The sequence below is a fragment of the Mustela erminea genome, chromosome 18 (assembly GCF_009829155.1).
Source record: "Mustela erminea isolate mMusErm1 chromosome 18, mMusErm1.Pri, whole genome shotgun sequence".
NCBI lineage: Eukaryota > Metazoa > Chordata > Mammalia > Carnivora > Mustelidae > Mustela > Mustela erminea.
Genome location: NC_045631.1, coordinates 46145645 through 46168710, shown reverse-complemented (window position 1 = coordinate 46168710; position 23066 = coordinate 46145645). Strand labels below are relative to the sequence as shown.

Here is a 23066-nt window from a genome sequence, read left to right as displayed (position 1 = left end):
CCCATTTTCCTGCAGGTGGCTTTAAACAGACACAACCCGGGCGCCTGGGTGGCTCAGTGGGTTGAGCCGCTGCCTTCGGCTCAGGTCATGATCTCAGGGTCCTGGGATCGAGTCCCGCATCGGGTTCTCTGCTCTGCAGGGAGCCTGCTTCCTCCTCTCTCTCTCTCTGCCTGCCTCTCTGCCTACTTGTGATCTCTCTGTGTCAAATGAATAAATAAAATCTTTAAAAAATAAAAAAATAAAAAAAAAATAAACAGACACAACCCAAATATAAGTGGCTCACTTCTGTCTTATGTCCTGAACCAGTGGGCAGTTTCACCAGTCCTCAGTTGACAGGCAAAGCTTGCCTCTTCCCAATTCCCAGCTTTATACAGACCCAGTTCAGGCCTTTGGCCTCAATTATTGTCCCCATGGGTAAATTAAACCCCAAGGCAAAAAAGCTTATGGACCATCAAGTTTAACTCCCATTCATCCCTGTAACAAGGTCATATATTTGAAGCTATAATAACTGGGACTCAATTTTTCTGATTTTTCTTATACTGCTGATATTCAGGAATTATACCATTCTCAGGTATTTCATTAAATCAGTCGCTTTACTGACTTATTATTCTTTCTAATAATCTTTTAGCTTGTTCCTTTTGATTTAGTTGTCTAGATACAAAATCAAAGCATTTGTAAACAAGTTTGTATCTTCTTTCCACAAATGATACCTTATTTGTTTTACATTTTACTGCACTGAATAAAACAACAGACATAGCATAAAGAATATTGTTTTGTTCTTTTTCAAGGTAACTCTGCTAGTGCTTTACGCCAATAAAAGCTGTATCAAGACCTCAGATACACAAAACAATTCTGTAAAAGAACAAGGATGGAGGTCTCCCACTTTCTGACTTCAAAACTTATTACAAAACTGTAATAATCAAAACAAGATGGCACTGACATAAAGACAGACATACAGACAAATGGAATAAGACTGAAAGCCCAGAAATAAACCCTTGCATCTATGGTCAAATGGGGACCCCCCCATGTTTTCCTTCGCAGATTTTTTTTTTTTTTTCAGTTTTACTGAAATGTAACTGATACACAGCTACGTGTGAGTTTAAGGTGCATAGCATAATGACTTGACATAAGATGATTTTCAACAAGGGTACCAAGACCATTAAATGGTAAAAGGACAGTTTTCTCAACAAATGGTATTAGGGAAACTGGATATCCAGTTGCAAATGAATGAAGTTGGATCCTTACCTTACACCACATACAGAAATTAACTCAAAACTGAGGACCCCCAGCAGCATAGGCAACAATGAAAAACAGACAAATTGAACTACACCAAAAATTAAAAATCTCTGTGCATCAAGGAACATGATCAACAGAGTAAAGAGGTAACCCACAGAATGGGAGAAAGTATTTGCAAATCATATATCCTGTGAGGGGTTAATATCCAGAATATATTATACAAAGAATTCCTATAAATCAGTAAGAACACAGCAAACAATCTGATTAAAAACTTGGCAGGGGCACCTGCTAGCTCAGCTGGCAGAGCTTGCTATTCTTGATCCTTGGGTCATGAGTTCTAGCCCCATGTTGGGGATAGAATTTACCTAAAAATAAAAAAAAAAAAATTTTTAATTAAAAAAAAAAAAAAGGGACGCCTGGGTGGCTCAGTTGGTTAAGCAGCTGCCTTCGGCTCAGGTCATGATCCCAGCGTCCTGGGATCGAGTCCCACATCGGGCTCCTTGCTTGGCAGGGAGCCTGCTTCTCCTTCTCCCTCTGCCTCTGCCTGCCACTCTGTCTGCCTGTGCTTGCTCTCGCTTCTCTCTCTATGACAAATAAATAAATTAAATAAATAAAATCTTAAAAAAAAAAAAAAAAGGACAAAGAACTCAAATAGACACTTCTCCAAAGATACACAAAAGGGCAACAAGCACATGAGGAGATGCAACATCACTAGTCATTAAGGAAATACAAATCAAAATTACAATGAAATACCATACCACCTTGCACCCATTAGGATGGTTATTATACAAAAAACCAGAAAGTAATGAGTGCTAGCAAGGATGTGGACGAACTGGAACCTTTGTGCACTGTTAGTTAGAATGTAAAATGGTAAATATTAAGATGCATTTTACCACAATTAAAACTTTTTAAAAACTTTACTGGGGCGCGTGGGTGGCTCAGTTGGTTAAGTGTCTGACTCTTGGTTTTGGCCCAGCTCGTGATTTCCAGGCTGTGGGATCGAGTACAGAGCCTGCATGAGATTCTCTCTCTCTCTGCCCCTCCCCCAGCTCACATGCATGTATTCTCATGTTCTCACTAATAAATAATCTTTTTTAAAAAACTGTATTTTTTAAATTAGAAAGTTAAGATGGTTACTGAGTTCATCCAAGTGCTTTTTTAAGAGTTATTACTTATTTGCCATTAATAATACTTAACACCCACATAGTATTTGTACAGGCTGGGTATTCTATATTAGCACATTTAATTCTCAAAACTGATAAAAACAGACCCACACAAATACGCTCAACAAATTTTTGAGAAAAGCACAAAAACAATTTGATAAACTTTTCAGCAAATTAGTGCTGGAGCAATGAGACATCCACAGACAAAAATATGAACTTCAACTTAAACCTTGTAAGTTACGGGGCGCCTGGGTGGCTCAGTATGTTAAAGCCTCTACCTTCGGCTCAAGTCATGTTCCCAGGGTTCTGGGATGGAGCCCCTGCTCAGCAGGGAGCCTGTTTCCTCCTCTCTCTCTCTCTGCCTACCTCCCTGCCTACTTGTGATCTCCTTCTGTCAAATAAATAAATAAAATCTTTAAAAAAAAAACAACCTCATAACTTATTTAAAAAATTCACTCAAATGGAATCAAGAACTTAAATGTAGGAGCATGAAAGTGGCTTAGTCAGTTAAGCATCTGCCTTCAGCTCAGGTCAGGATCCCAGGGCCCTGGGTTTGAGTCCTGCAGCAGGGAGCCTGCTTCTCCCTTGTCCTCTGCCCCTCCCCCACTTATGTGCGGGTGCGTTAGGGTGCCCCCCCCACTTACTCAGATAAATAAATAAAATAAAATAAATAAAATCTTAAAAAGAAAAAGAACTTAAATGTAAAACAAAATCATAAAATGTTTAGGGGAAAAATGGGAGAAAACCTTCAAAATACAGGACTAGGTGAAGAGGTCTTTGACTTGCACTAAAACCTTAATCTATAAAAGGAGCCTACTCAAAATTAAAAACCTTTACTCAGTAAAAGACCTTGTAGGACAAAGAGAAAAATCACAGACTAAAAGAAAATATTTCCTGACCACATATCAGGCAAAGGGCTTAAAACTAGACTATATAAAAAACTCAAAACTCAATGAATTTTTAATCCAATTAGAAAACCGACAAAAGACATGAACAGCCATTTCACTGACAAACATATAAAGATAGGCTAATAAGCATGAGAAAGATGTTCAACATCATTAGCCACCAGGGAAATACAAATCCAAACCACAATTAAATTTCCTTTATACACCTATCAGAATACTAAAATAAAATATAGTAACAAGACTAAATGCTGCTAAGTACTTAGAAAAACTGAATCACTCATACATTGATGGTGAGAATGGAAAAAAGGTACAGCCAATTGGAAAATAGTTTGGCAGTTTCTTTTAAAGCTAAAAATGTACTGAGCACATACTATATCCCAGGAACTGTATACTACTGGACACTTGTTCCAGAGAAATAATGTTCATGTAAAAGACTGTACACAAAATGTTCACAATGATTTTATTCATAACAGCCAAAACCTCAAAATCTGTCAAGAACTTATCAAACTCAACACCCCAAAAATAAATAATCCAGTTAAGAAATGGGCAGAAGGGGAGAAGATATTTGCAAATGACATATCCGATAAAGGGTTAGTAACCAAAATCTATAAAGAACTTACAAAATCCTAACAGCCAAAATCTGCAAAGAAAACAAAGGTCCTTCAATGGTTAAATGGTTAAACAAACTGTGGTACAGGCACACCATGGAATATTACACAGCAATACAAAGGAATGAACTATTTATACACACAACTTGGATGGACTTCAAGGAAACTATGCCAAGTAAAAAAAGCCCAATCCCTCTGGGGCACCTGGGTGGCTTAGCTGGTTAAGCATCTACCATCTGCTCAGGACATGGTCCCAGGGTTCTGACATCCAGCCCTGTACTGGGCTCCCTGCTCAGCGGGGGAGTGTGCTTCTCCCTCTTCCTCCCCCTACTCATGCTCCCTCTCTCAAATAAATAAATAAAATCTTTAAAAAAATCTCCAGGGATACCTGGGTGGCTCAGTGGGTTAAAGCCTCTGCCTTCAGCTCAGGTCATGGTCTCGGGGTCCTGGGAACAAGCCCTGCATCCGGCTCTCTGCTCAGCGGGGAGCCTGCTTCCTCCTCTCTCTGCCTGCCTCTCTGCCTACTTGTGATCTCTGTCAAATAAATAAAGTCTTAAAAAAAAAATGAACTTGTCTGGCATTTTTAGGATAAACTACCTGAAATATACAAAAAAAAAAAAAAAAAGAAAAAAGAATTATCTCCTAGCCACGTGCTAGTATTTTTATTTGAATTTAAACATCTATATATTCATAAATGAGATTAGGCTGTATTTTTAATTCCTCGTATTTGTTACATTTTGTTACTGGAGTTCATTATTTCTATGTTATTATTTAACATGAAAACTAACTATTCTTTGAAAGATTAGAATAGAAAACCAGTAACTAGGAAGTGGATTTTTGCCCTACTTCAAAGAATAGAATAGGGAGGAAAAGATCATTTTATAATTTTGATTCTTCCTTGGTTAGAGGAATCTATCCTGACTTTTACATCTTATTTTGTCAACATGAATTCCTACTTTAAGTGAAATTATTTACTCTGCGGAGACTTTCATATTCAGAGGATGTAACACATCCATTTCCAGTTTTTTCACTTTGAAGGTCCTTACTTCGTACGTATCTTTCGTTATATCCAATTTACTCCCTCAATTTTTCCTGTTGTTTCCCAATTTTCCAAATCTGGATTAATTCCTAGTGTTCTGTTTTGGAGTATATTTATTTCTTCTTGTATTTTTAAATTTTTCTGAAACCTTAAATTCTAATGGTAAATTCATACTCTTATATGTTAAGTAGTATATCTTTGTCCATGTTAGATAAGTTTAATAACTACACTGTATTTTTCACTTATTTTCTAAGTAAGATAGTCTGTCACTTGAGATTTGATATACAATAGCTGTTCAGAAGAACACTTACTAACATCCAGTCAGTGGGGAGGGGAAACTGTCCATTCAAAGAGTCATCTCAAGCTCAAAGAGAAGCTTTTTTTTTTTTTAAACAATGTATGGTAATAAGCGAAATAGTGAAAGCCCCATTTTCTATGCCACAATTTGCTGTCTCTTGCTATTAGCCATTTTTTCATAATTAAAAAACAAATGGACAGTTTAAAAAACAGACAAGTCAATTTTCTTGTTTTAAAAAAAGTATAGTTTCCGAAAACAAAATAAAACACATTTCTAATAACTTAAAATGTACTTTTGGGGGGGTTTTAAAAAGTACTTCAATTACAAGCCTAAAAAAACAAAAAACAAAAAAAAAAAACTTTGTTTTTAAGTTATAAAACCGTGAGAATTGAGGTTAAGATACAAATGTTGACAATCAGCTTTTAAGTCATGAGTAAAGCCCATATAAACTAAGAAAAACTTGTAGAAGTGGGACCAAAGGTTAATCTCTTCCCTCCAGTAAAAAGTTTAAAATGTCAACATTTGTTGAGTTTTTAAAGGTTTCATTTCCTTCTTGGACTAAATTGGCATCTTAAAAGGAATTAGGAATTGAGAACAGCAGACAAAAGTTAAACTTGAGGAACACAGCTGATGACAGGGTCAAACTGCCTGAGGTGGTGAAGAAACTCCATTAAAGGCTATATACCTAATGGAAATTAAAACTAAGGGCAACCAAAGGGGAACCTTCTTGCACTGTTAGTGGGAATGCAAAATGGTGCAGCCACTCTGGAAAACAGTATGGAGGTTCCTCAAAAAGTCAGAAATAGAGCTACCCTATCACCTAGCAGTTGCACTACTAGGTATTTACCCAAAGGATACAAAAATACAGATTCAAAGGGATACATGCACCCCAGTGTTTATAACAGCATTATCAACAACTGCCAAACTATGGGAAGAACCCAAGTGTCCACCAACTGATGAATGGACAAAGATGATGTGGTGTGTGTATACACACGTACACGTGTACACACACACACACACACACACGAATACTACTCAGCCCTCAAAAAAACACAAAATCATGCTATTTGCAACTATGTAGATGGAACCAGAGTGTATTATGTATTATCCTAAGTGAAGTAAATCAGAGAAAGACAAATACCCTATGATTTCACTCATGTGGAATTTAAGAAACAAAACAGATGAACACAGGAGAAGGGAAAGAAAAATAGTAACAGAGAGGGAGGCAACCATGAGACCTGAGCAGAAGAAAATGGGAGAAGCAGATTCCCCACTGAGAAGGGAGCCAGACGTGGGGCTCAATCCCAGGACCCCAGGATCATGACCTGAGCTGAAGGCAGATGCTTAACTGACTGAGCCACCTGAGGGTCCCCACAAGAGACTCTCTTTTTTAATTAACATAAAATGTATTATTTGCCCCAGGGGTACAGGTCTGTGAATCTTCAGGCTTACACATTTCACAGCACTCACCATAGCACACATCCTCCCCAATGTCCATAATCCAGCCACCCTATCCCTACCCCTCCACCCTCCAGCAACCCTCAGTTTGTTTCATGAGATTAAGAGTCTCTTATGGTTTGTCTCCCACCTGATCCCATCTTGTTTCATTTTTTTCCCCTCCCTATCCCCTACAACCCTCCGCCCTGCCTCTCAAATTCCTTATATCAGAGAGATCATATGATAATTGTCTTTCTCTGATTGACTTATTTCACTCAGCATAATACCCTCTAGTTCCATCCACATCGTGGCAAATGGCAAGATGTTGGGTTTTTGATAGCTGCATAGTATTCCCCCCCCACATATACACATATATATATATATACATGTTCACCGCTCCCCTCGATTTCTCTGCCCTCTGCATCTCCCATCCCTCTCCACAGCTCTCACTAACTCCCTTTCCACACATTGCCCTCTCCTCCCTCACCCAGAACCTCTCGCTTCTTCCTCTCCCCACCCCCTCCCTGCCTTTCCTCCCTTGCCCAAGCAACAGGCTTCACCCCTACTCCATTCCATGTCCCCTGAGCAGCCCATGGCCTGCTCTGTGGCCCCCCAGGGAGGGATAAAGTAGTACGACTCATGTGCTCTATCACTTGTTAGAAGCTTCCTATATATATATGATGTATATATATTTATATATATATCACATCTTCTTTATCCACTCATCTGTTGATGGACATCTAGGTTCTTTCCATAGTTTCCACACTGCTGCAATAAACATTCGGGTGCATGTGCCCCTTTGGATCACTACATTTGTTATCTTTAGGATCAATACCCAGTAGTGAGATTGCTGGGTCATAGGGCAGCTCTATTTTCAACTTTCTGAGGAACCTCCATACTGTTTTCCAGATTGGCTGTACCAGCTTGCATTCCCACCAGCAGTGTAGGAGGGTTCCCCTTTCTCCATATCCCTGCCAACATCTGTCGTTTCCTGACATGCTAATTTTAGCCATTCTGACTGGTGTGAGGTGGTATCTCAATGTGGTTTTGATTTATATTTCCCTAATATGCCAGTGATGTTGAGCACTTTTTCATATGTCTGTTGGCCATTTGGATGTCTTCTTTGCAGAAATGTCTGTTCACGTCTTCTGCCCATTTCTCTGACTGGATTACTTGCTCTTTGGGTGTTGAGTCTGATAAGTTCTTTATAGATTTTGGATACTGGCCCTTTATCAGATATGTCATTTGTGAATATCTTCTCCCATTCTGTCAGCTGTCTTTTGGTTTTGTCGACTGTTTCCTTTTTTTGTACAAAAGCTTTTGATCTTGAAGTCCCAATAGTTCATTTTTGCCCTTGCTTCCCTTACCTTTGGCAATGTTTCTAGGAAGCAGTTGCTGTGGCTGAGGTCGAAGAGGTTGCTGCCTATGTTCTCTTCTAGGATTTTGATGGATTCCTGTCTCACATTAAGGTCTTTCATCCATTTTGAGTATATTTTTGTGTGTGGTGTTAAGGAAATGGTCCAGTTTCATTTTTCTGAATGTGGCTGTCCAATTTTCCTGACACCATTTGTTGAAGAGACTGTCTTTTTTTCATTAGACATTCTTTCTTGCTCCCAACAAGAGACTCTTAACCACAGAGAACAAGCAGAGGGTGAATGGAGGATGATGGGGGTGGGGTGGGGGATGCGCTAAATGGGTGATGGGTAGTAAGGAGTTTACTTGTTTGAATGAGCGCTGGGTATTAGATGTAAGTGACAAATTGCTAAATTCTACTCCTGAAACCAATACCACACTATACTTTAACTAACTTGAATTTAAATAGAAACTTGGAAGAAAAAATTAAAAAAAAATTAAAACTAAGGGTCTCCATACTTTTTTTTTTTTAGTCATTAGTAACACCACCTTTTCACACCATAGAAGGCAGCAATGAGAAGAGTCAGACTCCCAGAGACCTTGGGCACTGGCTAGTTGGTCAGTGTTCCCATCAGTTAAATGGATGGAAAGTATACTAAATTCTTACCTGATCTGTATAAGCAGAAGAGTCTAAGTCAAGTGAACAAGAGCATAACTTCAATCATTAAAAAACACAGAGCCAGGGGCCCTCAATCAATCCCAAAGTTTGCGTCACTTTATAGACCCAGAATCAGTGAATGAAGGGGTCTCCTTGAAGAAGGATCCTATTATACCACCAAAAATTTACACCATTAATCTTTCTCCCTGCAAGCTTTCCCCAAAAGGACTACCACTGCCTTTTACCAAGGTGACTCTGCATGGGGGAAAATGAAATAATCAAAGACTCCTTGAGGATTACTAGACACTGGCTCTCGCTCTGAACAGGCACTAATTCCAGAAGACCCAAATCATCACTGTGGTCCACCAGTTGGAAAAGGGGCTAACAGATGTCAGCTGGTCAGTGGAATCTTAGTTCAGGTCCACCTAACAGTGGGTCATGAACATTGATGTGGTTATCTCCCCAGTTTTAGAATGCTTAATCAGAATAAACATACTCAGCAACTGAAAGAACCCCATTACTTCCAGAACGTTCCCACTTTAGCAGGGAGCACTGTACCCTTTTAACTTATAAAATCATCTTCAGCAACACTCTCAAGAAAATTATTTTTAAAGAACAAAATCAATTTATTTAAAAACTGGTGGCATCATTTCAATCTATTCCAATACAACTTTTATAACTATAAGCCAAAGTAACTGAGGTAGTTTTTTTACTGTAATAATCAGTCTTGATTGTAAGTGAAGCTATCTAATCTAGAAAACCAGAAAAACTGCTCAATTGAATCAACTGCCTTAACTCTAATAACTTTAGCAAACATACTTGAGTGGCATAAGTATAATGAAGTTCATTTTTTACTTCCATTCAATTATGACCAAAGCAGGGTGATTCTATTGAGTATCTGAAACTAATATAATGTTGTATGTCAATTACACCTCATAAAACATCTTCATTAAGTGTATACTTACGATGAGCACTGAGTAATATATAGAACTAATGAATCACTAACTGTACACCTGAAATTAATAGAACACTGTACATTAACTATATTGTGGAATTAGAAACTTAATTAAAAAAAAAACAACACCTCCCAAACAAAAAATCAGATTAACTGACATCTATAGTGAATATACCTCGTCCAAACAACAACAGTAGCCTTTAACCATAAATAAATAAATAAATAAATGAAGTTATTTTAAATAATTGTGTTTTATTTTATTTTATTTTTTAAAGATTTTATTTATTTATTTGTTAGAGAGAGAGGGAGCGAGAGCGAGCACAGGCAAACAGAGTGGCAGGCAGAGTCAGAGGGAGAAGCAGGCTCCCTGTGGAGAAAGGAGCCCAATGTGGGACTCGATCCCAGGACGCTGGGATCATGACCTGAGCCGAAGGCAGCAGCTTAACCAACTGAGCCACCCAGGCGTCCCAATAATTGTGTTTTAGTAAGGAAACAAAAATATTACAATACAGTGTCAAGAATTATTAGTTAATATTAATGATTTTAGTAATATTTTAGTCCTGCCAAATCCTAACCATATAATTTAATAATATCCATTTCTAGAAAACTAGGACTCAACAATAAGAAAAACAAGAACTCCTTTAATTATCTGAGCAGAAACCTGGAAACCTGCTTATAAAAGTCTACATAATTCACTCCAGATCTGATGCATATAACAAAAAGAAAAAAAAAAAACAGATAACAACATGTTAGCAAGAATATGGAGAAAGTTCATCTCTCATGCACTGTTGGTGGGATAGAAAATGTTGCAGCCACATTGGCAAAGTCTGGCAGCTCCTAAACTGGTTAAACTAATGACTGAAAAGAAAGATTCTTAGGTTTTTACATGCTCCAGTCTTTAAGAGAGTACCTCTTCACCAAAAGATCCAGCAATTCCACCCCTAGGAATATAGCCAAGAGAAATAAAAACATATGTGCACCCAGAAATACAAACATGAATATTTACAGCACCATTATTCATAATAGCCAAAAAATAGGGGAAAAAAAAAATCAAACTTAAGAATGGGTAAAAAAGGGGCACCTGAGTGGCTCAGCAGGTTAAGCCTCTGCCTTCAGCTCAAGTCATGATCTCAGGGTCCTGGGATCAAGACTCACCTGCTTCCCCCTCTCTCTGCTTGCCTCTCTGTCTCCTTGTGATCTCTCTGTCAAATAGATAAAATCTTTAAAAAAATAAAAAATTTAAAAAAAAAGGAATGGGTAAAAAAAATATACGGCATATCCACACCCACAGTGAAGTATTATTCGGCAATGAAAAGACAAAGTACTGATTACATGCTATAACAAAATGAATCTTGAAAACAGAAAATGATGCTAAAAGAAAGAAGCCACTCACAAAAGGCCACATACTGTATAATTCCATTTACGTGAAATGTTCAGAATATGCAAATCTATAGAGACAAAAAGTGGACTGGTTGACAAGAGCTGAGAGGAATGGGAGTTTTGAGTGTGACATTTAAGGTGTAAATGTTTCTCTTTGAGGTGATAAAATATCCCAAAATTGATCGTGGTAATGGTTGCACAATTTTGTAAATGCAATAAGCCACTGAATTGTACACTTTAATTGATAAAGTGTATGTTGCGTGAACTATATCTCAATAAAGCTGTAAAGAAAAAAAATCCAGGGTGCCTGGGTGTCTCAGTGGATTAGGTCTCTGTCTTTGGCTCAGGTTATGATCTCAGGGTCCTGGGATCAAGCCCCACATGGGGGCTCTCTGCTCAGCAGGGAGCCTGCTTCCCCCACCTTCTGCCTGTCTCTCTGCCTACCTGTGATCTCTGTCAAATAAATAAATAAAATCTTAAAAAAAAAAAAAAGATCCAGTGCAATTCTGCTAGATACAAAAGTACTTAAAACCATGAGAAGAAAGCGACTATGATGGACAGAATACGTAATAACCGTGCCCTCTGGAGCTTCGCGATCATCAACTGAAAGGATTAGGTTTTCTCCCTCTAATTTTCAAATCCTTTATATCATTTCACATATTTCTTAATTTTTAAAGAGATTTATTTATTCCAGAGAGAGAGCACAGGCAAGAAGGTGCAGAGGAAGAGAGACTCTTCAAGCAGACTCCTCACTCAATCTAACGACTGTGAGATCATGATCTGACCTGAGCAGAAACCATCACTAGACACTGAACCCACTGAGCCACCCAGGCACCTTTTTTTTACCCCCGTAGGTTCCATGCCCAGTGTGGGCATTGAACTCATGACCCTAAGATCAAGAGTCCCTGGGCACACCCCCTCATATTTCTTTAAATAAGAGACAAAACACTATCTTAACAGATGTGTTTATAGGATGACTGTTTAAAGAACATGCAGCCACACCTAAATGGTAATCTCAAAATCACCTGTTGCATGAAAAACAAGTTGAAGAACAATAACAGTATGATTCAATTTCTATAAAAATTACACACCAAAATCAGTAATGTGTTTTCTATGCATAGATATGTATGCAAGTGGATAAGTACAATATTTAAAAAATCTAGATAGATACACCTCGAACTTCTCAGAGCAATTACAGTTCTCATTATTACAGAAGTACACATGCATTCCTTAAGTAACTAAAAATTAGGGGTGCCTGGGTGGCTCAGTGGGTTGGAGCCTCTGCCTTCAGCTCAGGTTGTGGTCCCAGGGTCCTGGGATCGAGCCCCACGTCGGACTCTCTGCTCGTCGGGGAGCCTGCTTCCCCATCTCTCTCTGCCTGACTCTCTGCCTACTTGTGCTCTCTGTGTGTCAAAAAAAAAAAAAAAAGGTAACTAAAAATTAATCATTAAAAAACTAAATGCAAGGGAAAGGAGTTTGGCTTCAACATGGGTAGAAGCAACAACTATATGGACTACTATGTATTTCATTGTAAAGCTTGCAATTTAGCTTCAGCCTTTCTCCTTATGCTTAGAACTTTACACATTAAAAACTACAAGTTCAGGGGCACCTCGGTGGCTCAGTTGGTGAGGCATCTGCCTTCGGCTGAGGGTTCTGGGATCAAGTCCCACACTGGGCTCCCTGTGCAGCAGGGAGTCTGCCTTTCCCTCTCCCTCTGCCCTGCTTGTGCTCTCTCTCTCTCAAATAAATAAATAAAATTTTTAAAAAATTGAAAAATAAAAACTACAAATCCAGTATTTACAGACAGAAAGGAGAAGTTCTGTAGAAAATCCTGGGGGCACATTCACAGTAAAGACAACAGAAAAGAAATGGTCTTACGAACATAAATATAAAGATCACTATATATAATCCACATTTCAGATATCGAAGAAGTACATAACCCTGTTCAAGGATCAGTAAGTTTAAGTTCCTGGCTTTTACTGTTTTGAAGAGATCATTAATCCGTAAGGAACACACCTATTGCCATCTCCTATAGGGAAATATAACAAATTTCTATTGCAGAGAAATTTGTATATATATTGTTATAGTGATTGTGGCACAACTTTTAGCAAGTCAACTGCTCTTTTTTGAGCCTCAATTTACTCATCTGTAAAACGCCAGGCAGACAAAAAAAAAAAAAAGCCAGGCAGACAACCCTAATGCCTTCTCTGACCCTTCAAAAGCTAGAATTTAACACAGTCATTTTTAAGTTTATGCAATCCATGACTACCTCCTACATACACATCTTAGCTGTTTGCAGTGTCTACCTATCTGATCTGGGAAAAGGTAGTTCAGAGATTTTCCACTAAGGCATGGCAATCTCATTTGCTCACCCTCCAATCTCAATTCCAAAAATTACACTACAAACCTATCATCAAGATGGTAGGTACACTTGGTATAACCCATGTAAATACTCTTAGCTAGGGCACTGTTACTTATACCCCTAAACCACATTATTTCCTAAGGCACATGATGGCTCATGGCTCGGAGTTAAGCACAGCAAGTAAAAAATATAGACAATGACTTGGATTAAAGTGTATCAAAGCTACTTTAAAACTGGTGTCTTGGGGCATCTGGATGGCTCAGGTGGTTAAGCGTCCAACTCTTGGTCTCAGCTCAGATCTCCATCTCAGGGTCATGCATTTGAGTTCCCTATTAGGCTCCACACTGAGTGTGGAGCTTACTTAAAACACAACACCAAAAAAAACTAATGTCTTTACGTAACAGCTGTGAGGAGTATCACAAATTATATCCCTGACTTTTTTTCCTGAGTGATTTACTGTTAAAGTAAGGAAAAGATTCAAAGTTAGCACTGTAAAAATTAATCTCACTCACTTGCATTTCCTGAATGGAAAGAATGGGATGGGCCAGTAGTATGACCAATAGAAAAATTATTGAGAATAGCTGGTACCAAAGGTTTAAAATCAGACAGGTATAGGACTGAATCACTGAGCCAGTGTATTAAACTAGGCAAATCACTTAAGCTACATGATATATGAGCTCTGATCTTCTCAACCGTGATAAAAAAGATACTGCAAGGATTAAATAAAATAATACCATATATTGGGGAGGGAGGAAAACAATGCCTGAAATTAGGTGGTGCTCAATGAAGATTAGCCGCTTTCCCCCTTTCTGGGAGTACAGGAGATATTCAAGGTCCATCTTTAACAGGAAACTTTAACCAACGAAACCATCCAGTTGTTTTTTTTTCCCCACACTGCTATCAGTTTTGCCCAACTTAATATTTATCCAATAGCTCTGTAAAAAGGACTCATGACTAGAAGGACAATCAAAGGTGCCCCCCTCCTTTTTAAAATCATGATAAGCCTACTTTTTTTTTTTTTTAAAGATTTTTTGTTGTTGTTGACAAGAGATCACAAGTAGGCAGAGAGGCAGGCAGAGAGAGAGGAGGAAGCAGGCTCCCTGCTGAGCAGAGCGCCCGATGCAGGGCTCCATCCAGGACCCTGAGATGATGACCCAAACCGAAGGCAGAGGCTTTAACCCACCAAGCCACCCAAGCACCCCATGGTAAGTCTACTCTTTAATCTCTATCTTCTATTTCCCCCACCTCCTCACCCACCTCCTCTCTGATAACCATCAGTTTGTTCTCCAGTTAAGAATCTGTTTCTTGGTTTGTCTCTCTCTTTTTTTTCCCTTGGCTGATTTGTTCTGTTTCCTAAATTCCACATGAGTGAAATGATGTGGTATTTGTCTTTCTCTGACTTAACTCACTCAGCATTATATTCTCTAACTCCACCTACGCTGCTGCAAATGGCAAGATTTCATTCTTTTTTATGTCTGAATTCCATTACATCTAGACACATCTTCCTCATGGGACACTTGGGGCGCTTCCACAGTTTGGCTATTGTATGTTGCAATAAACACAGGGGTGCATGTATCCCTCTGAATTACTGTTTTTGTATTTTTCAGATAAATAACCAGCGGTGCGATTCCTGGATCACCAGGTAGTTCTATTTTTAATTTTTTGATGAACCTCCATACTCTTTTCCACAATGGCTACACCAATTTGCTTTCCCACCAACAGTTCAAGAGACCAAGCCAACCGGTTTCATCACCCTTTAGACTGTCAAGCCTATATTACAGTAAAATGGTTTGTCCCACAAAAAGGTCAGATTATTCAACAAGTTGCAATGTATCAGATAAAACCAAAAGGTAAAGAGTTTGAACCATTTACCTAAATTAAAAATGCAGGGTACCTGGCTGGCTCAGTTGGTAGAGCATATGATTCTTTATCTCGGGGTCATGAGTTCAAGCCCCACTTTGGATGTAGAGTTTAATTTAGAAATGCTAAACCAAGGACGCCTGGGTGGCTCAGTGGGTTAAGCCTCTGCCTTCTGCTCAGGTCATGATCCCAGGGTCCTGGGATCAAGTCCAGCATCAGGCTCCTTGCTCAGCAGGGAGCCCGCTTCTCTCTCTTGGCCTCTGCCTGCTTGTGTGCGTTCTCTCTCTCTCTCTCTCTCTCTCTCTGACAAATAAATAAATAAATAAAATCATAAAAAAAAAAAAAAGAAAGAAAAAAAGAAATGCTAAACCAGAGGCGCCTGGGTGGCTCAGTGGGTTAAGCCTTCGGCTCAGGTCATGATCTTGGGGTCCTGGGATCGAGCCCCGCATCGGGCTCTCTGCTCAGTAGGAAGCCTGCTTCCCCTGCTCTGTCTGCCCCTCGGCCTACTTGTGATCTCTCTGTGTCAAATAAATAAAAATAAAATTTTAAAAAAGAAAAGAAAAGAAATGCTAACCCAGGGGCCCTGGCTGGCTCAGTGAGTGGGGCATGTGACTCCTGATCTTGGGGTTCTGAGTTTGAGCCGCACAGAAGGTGTAAAGATCACTTAAGCAAAGGATCATTCTATAATCCTTTGTACTTCAAAGCCCTCATCAATGAAATAAGAATACAAGGTAACTTCTATTACAAGGAATTTTAGCGCTTCGGCAGCACATATACTAAAATTGGAACGATACAGAGAAGACTGGCATGGCCCCACATAAAGATGACACACAAATTCATGAAGTGTTCCATATTTTTAAAAACTGAGGGTTGCTGGAGGGGAGGAGGGTAGAGAGATGAGGTAACTGGGTGATGAACATCAGGGAGGGTATGTGTTGTAAAGAGCCCTGGCTATCACATAAGACTGATGAATCACAGACTGTACCCCTGAAACAAATAAATAATACAGTATATGGTAATTAACTGAATTTAAATTTGAAAAATTTTAAAATAAATTCAAGTGGGGGAAAAACACAAGGAATTTTAACAAATATTCTCACTCTTCTGTTCTTGGGGAATGTTTTTATATTTGTATTACTTGATGCTACTATGAATGGCATTGGTTTTCAAATTTCAACTGCCAACTGTGCATTGCTAGTATACAGAAATACAATGGACTTTCATATATTGATCTTCTATCCTAGCTAATCTTAAACTATGGTAGCTTTTTTTTTTTATCAAAATTTGTGGGATGCAGCTAAAACAGTGTTTTAAAAGAAGTAGAAATTCCTACATGTGCAATCATGTCATTTATAAGACAACAAAAAAATAAACATAGGTTTACTTTTCCTTCCCAATCTGTGAGCTTTTCCTTTTATCTGCCTTAATACTTCAGTTTGGATCTTCAGAACAGGTTAAACAGCAGTTGTGAAATAAATACTCTTGACTTGTTCTGGACATTAGACTGAAAGCATCCCATCTTTACCATTAAGCAAGAGGTTCACCCTAGGTTCTTCACAGATGCCTTTTATCAGATTAAGGAAGTTCCCTTCTATTCCTAGTTAGCTGACAGCTTTTATCACAAATCAGTAAACTCTGTTTTAATGCTTTTCACGGCAGCACCTGGTGGCTCAGTGGGTTAAGCCTCTGCCTTCAGCTCAGGTCATGGTCTCAGGGTTTTAGAATTGAGCCCGCCTGCACCCCACCCACCCACCCACGCTGCCTGCCTCTCTGCCTACTTGTGATCTCTCTCTGTCAAATACATAAATTAAATCTTAAAAAAATAATAATAATAAATGCTTTTCATGGATCTGTTACAAGGTCATTTGGCTTTTCTGCTTTATTTTATTAATATGGTGAATTACTCTGCCTTTAACGTTAAATCAACCTTTGCAATTGGGATTAAACAAATTAGTCATGATGTATTATCCTTTATACATGTGTGTGTATGTATGTGTGTGTCTGCAGATTCAATTTGCTAATACTTTTTAGTGAATTTGAGTATATATTCATGAGGGATATTGAGCTATACTTTTATTTTTTCCTAGTGTCTTTTTAAAAATATATTATTTATTTATTTATTTGACAGAGAGAGAGATCACAAGTAGGCAGAGAGGCAGGCGGGGGGGGGTAGGCTTTCCACTGAGAAAGAGAACCCAATGTGGGACTCAATCCCAGGACCCTGAGACCATGACCTGAGCTGAACGCAGAAGCTTAACCCACTGAGCCACCCAGGCGCCCTCCTCATGTCTTTTTTTGCCTGGTTTGGTATCAAGATAATGCTGTCCTCATAAACTTTCTGTAATTTGTGAAAATGTTTTTACTATTTCTTCCTTAAACGTTTGACAGAATTTACTAATAAAGCCATGAGAGTCTGGACTTTAATTTGTGGAAAGGTTTTGTTTGTTTGTTTAAACATTTTATCTATTTATTTGAGAGAGAGAGAGAGACAGTAAGAGAGGGAACACAAGCAGCTGAAGTAGGAGAGGGAGAAGCAGGCATTCCGCTGAGCAGGGAGCCTGATGTTGGGCTGGAGCCTGATATGGGGCTCGATCTCAGGACACCAGCATCATAACCTGAGCTGAAGGCAGATGCTCAACGACTGAGCCACCCAGGCACCCCTGTGGAAAGGTTTTTAATTAAAAATCCAATTTTTAAAAATAAATAGAGGGTTATTCAGATTTGCTTTCTCTTTCATTTCAGCTTTTTCTTTCCTTCTACTTAGTTTGCTCTTTTTCTAGTTTCTAAAGGCAGAATCGTGGGTCATAGTTTTTAGACTTTTTTTTTTTTTTAAGATTTTATTTATTTGACACAGAGAGAGGAGGCGCACATGAGAAGGGGTGGGGAGATGGCAGGCAGAGGGAGAAGCAGACTCCTCGCTGAGCGGGGGGCCCAATGTGGGCCTCAATCCCAGGACCCTGGGATCATGACCTGAGCCAAAGGAAGATGCTTAACCAACTGAGCCATGCAGGTGCCCCAGAACTTTCTTTTGAAGCTTTTTTTTTTTTTTTTTAAAGATTTTATTTATTTGTCAGAGAGAGAGAGAGAGAGAGAGAGAGAGCGCGCACAGGCAGACAGAATAGTAGGCAGAGGCAGAGGGAGAAGTAGGCTCCCTGCCGAGCAAGGAGCCCGATGTGGGACTCGATCCCAGGACGCTGGGATCATGACCTGAGCTGAAGGCAGCTGCTTAACCAACTGAGCCACCCAGGCGTCCCTCTTTTGAAGCTTTAAGTTTCCCTCTAAAACACTGCTTTAGCTGCACACCACAAATTTTGAGTATCAAAATTTTGAATATCAAAATTTGTTTTTCAAATTAGTTTTCATTTTCATTTAGTTCAAAACATTTTCTAATTTCCCTTGTGAATTCTTCCCCCCCTTATGAATTCTTCTTTGATCTGCATTTATTTAGAAGTATGCTATTTAACTTTCAAATATTCAGCAATTTTCCAGATATCTTTTTCTTTTTGATTATTTAATTCTGTTGTAGTTAAAGTACTCCTTATAAATTAAATCCTTAAAAATTTGTTGAAACAAACAAGCAAAAATAAGGGGGATGCCTGAATGACTCAGTGGGTTAAGCCTCTGTCTTCAGCTCAGGTCATGATCTCAGGGTCCTGGGATCGAGCCCCCATGGGGCTCTCTGCTCAGTGAGGAGCCCACCTCCCCGCCTCTCTCTGCCTGCCTTCTCTGCCTACTCGTGATCTCTGTCTGTCAAATAAATAAATAAAATCTTAAAATAAAATGAAATAAAATTTGTTGAAACACATTTTATAGTCCAGCATATAGTCCACTTTGATAAATGTTACTTGTGCAGTTGAAAAGAATGTGGGCATAGTAGTCTATAAATGTCAATTAGGTACAGTCCATTGATAGTGGTGTCCAGTTCTTTTATATCCTTGCTGATTGGTCTGCCTGCTTGTTCAATCAGTTACTGAAAGGGACCACTGCAATTTCCAACCACAATTATGGATTGGCCTATTGCTCCATTCAGCTATCAGTTTTTCCTTTGCTCTATCACTGGATGCACACATGTTCAGGACTGCTGGGTCTTCCCAATGAACTGATCCTTTTCTCATTAATTAAAATATACCTTCTTATCCCTTGTAATATTTCCCTTGTTCTGAAATCTCCTTTATCTAACACATAGTCCCTCCAGCCTTCTCAGTGTTTATATAGTAACTTTTTCCATCCTTTCGATTACAAAGAGGTTAAAAATAAAGTGAGTTTCTTGTAGACAGCATACAGATGGGTCATATAACACTGACCTAACCTGACACTCCCTTCTAAATGGAGTGCTAGACCATTAACAGTTTATTTAATATCAATATATTTGGATATAAATCTGCCATATTGCTCATTTTTTCCTTATTTGTCACATCTTATTTCTTTTCTCTTTCTACCTTCCTTAACACTGATGTGTATTTTTCTTTAAATATTGAATTTTATCTCCACTGAGGGATTATAAGTTATTACTTCTTTGTTGCATTATTTTTTTTTAGGGGTATTTAACTTATCACAGTCTACCTTCAAATAACCGGAAAGACTATCTGAAATCAGTAACATATAGACCAGATCTTAGAAATTACTGTAGGAGCACGTGTAGGAGAACGTAGGTGGCAGATGGCTAAACATCTACCTTAGGCTCGTCATGATCTCAAGGTCCTGGGATCCAGCTCCATGTTGGGCTCCCTGCTCAGCAGGGGAGTCAGCTTCTCCCTCTCCCTCAACGCATGCGCTCTCTCTCTTATTCACTCACTCTCTCAAATAAATAAAAAGTTTAAGAAAAAGAAAGGAAGGCAGGCAGGAAGGAGGAGGGAAAAAAGGAACTAACTCACTGTTATCGAAGGTTTGGTAGTAAAAGCAGAATCCCATTACAGCAAATGTCACTATAAAAAGTTCTAGGGAGCACTTGGCTGGCTCAGTTGGAAAAGTGTGTGACTCTTGATCTCAGGGTTGTAAGTCTGAGCCCTATGCTGGGTGCAGAGATTACTTAAATAAATTAAAAATGTAAAAAAAAAAAAAAAAGTTCTACAAATATACACCATAATAGGAATTTTCTCCTAAGCTTCTGTTTCAGAAATAAATAAAACTTTGGAGAACTAGTTAAAATAAGTTATCTACCACACATCTGAGTGGTTCAGTCGGTTGAGCACTTGACTCTGGTTTCAGCTCAGGCCAGGATCTCAGGGTCACCGGCTCAAGCCCCCAGAGCGGCTCCAGATCTGTTCTCAGCACAGTCTGCTTGTTCCCCTTCCTCCGCTCCCCACACCCACTCCTACCCCACTCTCTCCCAAATAAATTAATCTTTTTAAAAAATAAAAATAAGTTATTTACCACAAATAATTCCGTATAACAAATGCTCCACCAGTTCTGTTTCAGAACATGTCACAATTTTTAAAAATTTTCCTGAGTTCTATTAACAGCTAATATCTTTTATTTTTGCTCCAGTATCTAGCACGACATACATGTTTACCTCATTTTTCCCCACATAAAATATTCCAAATCATCTCAAGAAAAATCCTCTTTCAAAATAAGCCACCAAATAACAATACAGTATTAAGAAAGAGAGTTTTATACAACACCATCAACTATCTCTAAATAAATTAAATCTCAGGGCACATGGGTGGCTCACTTCGTAAAGCATCCAACTCTTGATCTCAGCAGCACAACGGAATATTAAGCAGCCTTAGGAAAAAAGGACAAGGAAGCTCTCTATATATTACTGTAAGAGAATTTCTAAGATTTTAAGCACAAAAAGCAAAACATACAATACTATATATAATACACTTGTCACTGTTTTTTAAAAATGGAGGGGGCTAATATAGCAAAGTATTTGTGTGCGTATACACACACACATATACATCAAATATATATGATTTGTATCACATATATCATATATATAAATAAAAGAAACTGCTAGTAATAGCTGTCTTCAGGGAGGGAGACAAGATGGACATGGTCAAAGAGATGTTTCACGGTGTATTTCTGAAATCTTTTCAATTTTGTATTAATTAAATATATCGCCTAATCGTAATTAATTCTTCAAAACAGAACCTCTATCCTAGACCCTAAGCAGTTCTGTTAAACTTCAAAACCAAGTAGTTCTGTATCATCATTCTGTGACTTATTCTCTAATAATATTTTATCAGAACATTTCTTAAGTCGTCTGTTTACAGTGTATCTTACGTGATCTTTCTGAGCAACATAGAAAAAGTCTCATCTTCTCCCGACACAATCTGACTCCTAAGCAAATTACACTCCCTTCTTTTAGGCTCATAGTACTTTCACATCTCTATATCCATCCTACACATCTGGGTTCATGTCTGCCTGACTGTAAGTGCCTCCAGAGTATACAGTGCATCTTGCTGACTTTTTTTTTTTTAAATCCTCAGTAACGCCTAGACATAGTACAAACTGAGTAAAAGTTGGTTGAACTCAATTGCTGAAAAATTTGAATATTAAAATTTCAATATAGCTATTATGTCTCTTCTCCTTCATCTAATCCAGATTAGCCTACAAGCAGGTCAAACAGTCCATAATACTAACGGAATATTTTGTGTCTTGGTTCTAGCTGGTCACTTGGTAATGTAATGCAGACTGGATAAGTTAGTTTTGGTTTGATGCTAGTAGCTTCTGCTAAATTTGAACATTAAATCTATTAGAGTTAATTAATAGAAGATATCCTGAACTGGAGGCACCATGTCCCGAGATCAACAGCCCTTCAAATTACATTTTAATTCCACAATTAAACCGCAGTATTCCTCTGAAGTCAGGCAAAACAGAACTAAATTAACACCAACTCTGGCAGCAGTTTAGGTGATAAGTCACATATTTACTCTTCATAGAAGCAGTTATCAGCCATACAGGTCGTGTCCACTAGAGCAGACACCAACATCTTGTTATCTTTACGGGGGCAACATTAACAGTCTTCATAGGACTTAATATTTAAAGCAACACTGGTTAAAATAAAATCTAGGACACCAAATTTGGACAGCTTGCTAATATTGTTCTAAAATAGTTAAAATAGCGATGCCTGGGTGGCTCAGCCAGTTAAGTGTTTGCCTTTGGCTCAGGTCATGATCCCAGGGTCCCGGGATCGAGTCCCACGTCGGGCTCCCTGCTCAGCGGAGAGCCTGCTTCTCCCTCTCCCTCTGCCTGCCACTCCCTCTGCTTGTGCTATCTCGCTGACAAATAAAATAAAATCTTTAAATAAAATAAAATTAGTTAATATAAAAGGCTATCCTATACAACTCACCAAATTACATGACATGACTTAGTTCTTCCACTTACCAGACTAATAGTACCATTTGCACACACTGCAGTTTGAGTATTATTATTAGCTCTTCTACAGATGTTAATGAAATTGCTAAGACTTTGAAGGCTTTTGCTGGATGTGAACTGAAAGAAAAAGAATCACTATTTTTGGCTGTTCTTTGTTGATTAAAAGGACTGAGGGGGTCAAACTCATTACTGACAAAATAATGAAGTTTAATATGATCCCGCCATTTCACTTCTGCATATGTACCCAAAAGAAATGAAAGCAGGCACTCAGACATCTGTGCACCCTTGTTCTCAGCAGAAGTATTCACAGCAGCCAAAAGGAAGAAGCAACCAAGTGTCCAAAAACAGACAAATGGATAAATAAAATGTGGTACATATAATGGAGTACTATTTAGCTTTAAAAAGGAAATTCTGACATATGCTACAACGTGGATGAGCCCTGAGGATACGATGCTGATTATGTTTTTGTGATTGTGTAATAAGCCAATCACA

General features: G+C 38.6%; 1 protein-coding gene and 1 non-coding gene across 13 annotated transcripts in view; one reads left to right on the top strand and one right to left on the bottom strand.

Moving 5' to 3' along the window:
• The window catches only part of TLK2 (tousled like kinase 2), a 114765-nt gene that overhangs the window by 77301 nt on the left and 14398 nt on the right, over positions 1-23066 (bottom strand). The window lies entirely within an intron of this gene.
• On the top strand, positions 16011-16112 carry LOC116578567. Its single transcript, XR_004280939.1, has one exon. It is a non-coding gene; the product is annotated as a U6 spliceosomal RNA (small nuclear RNA).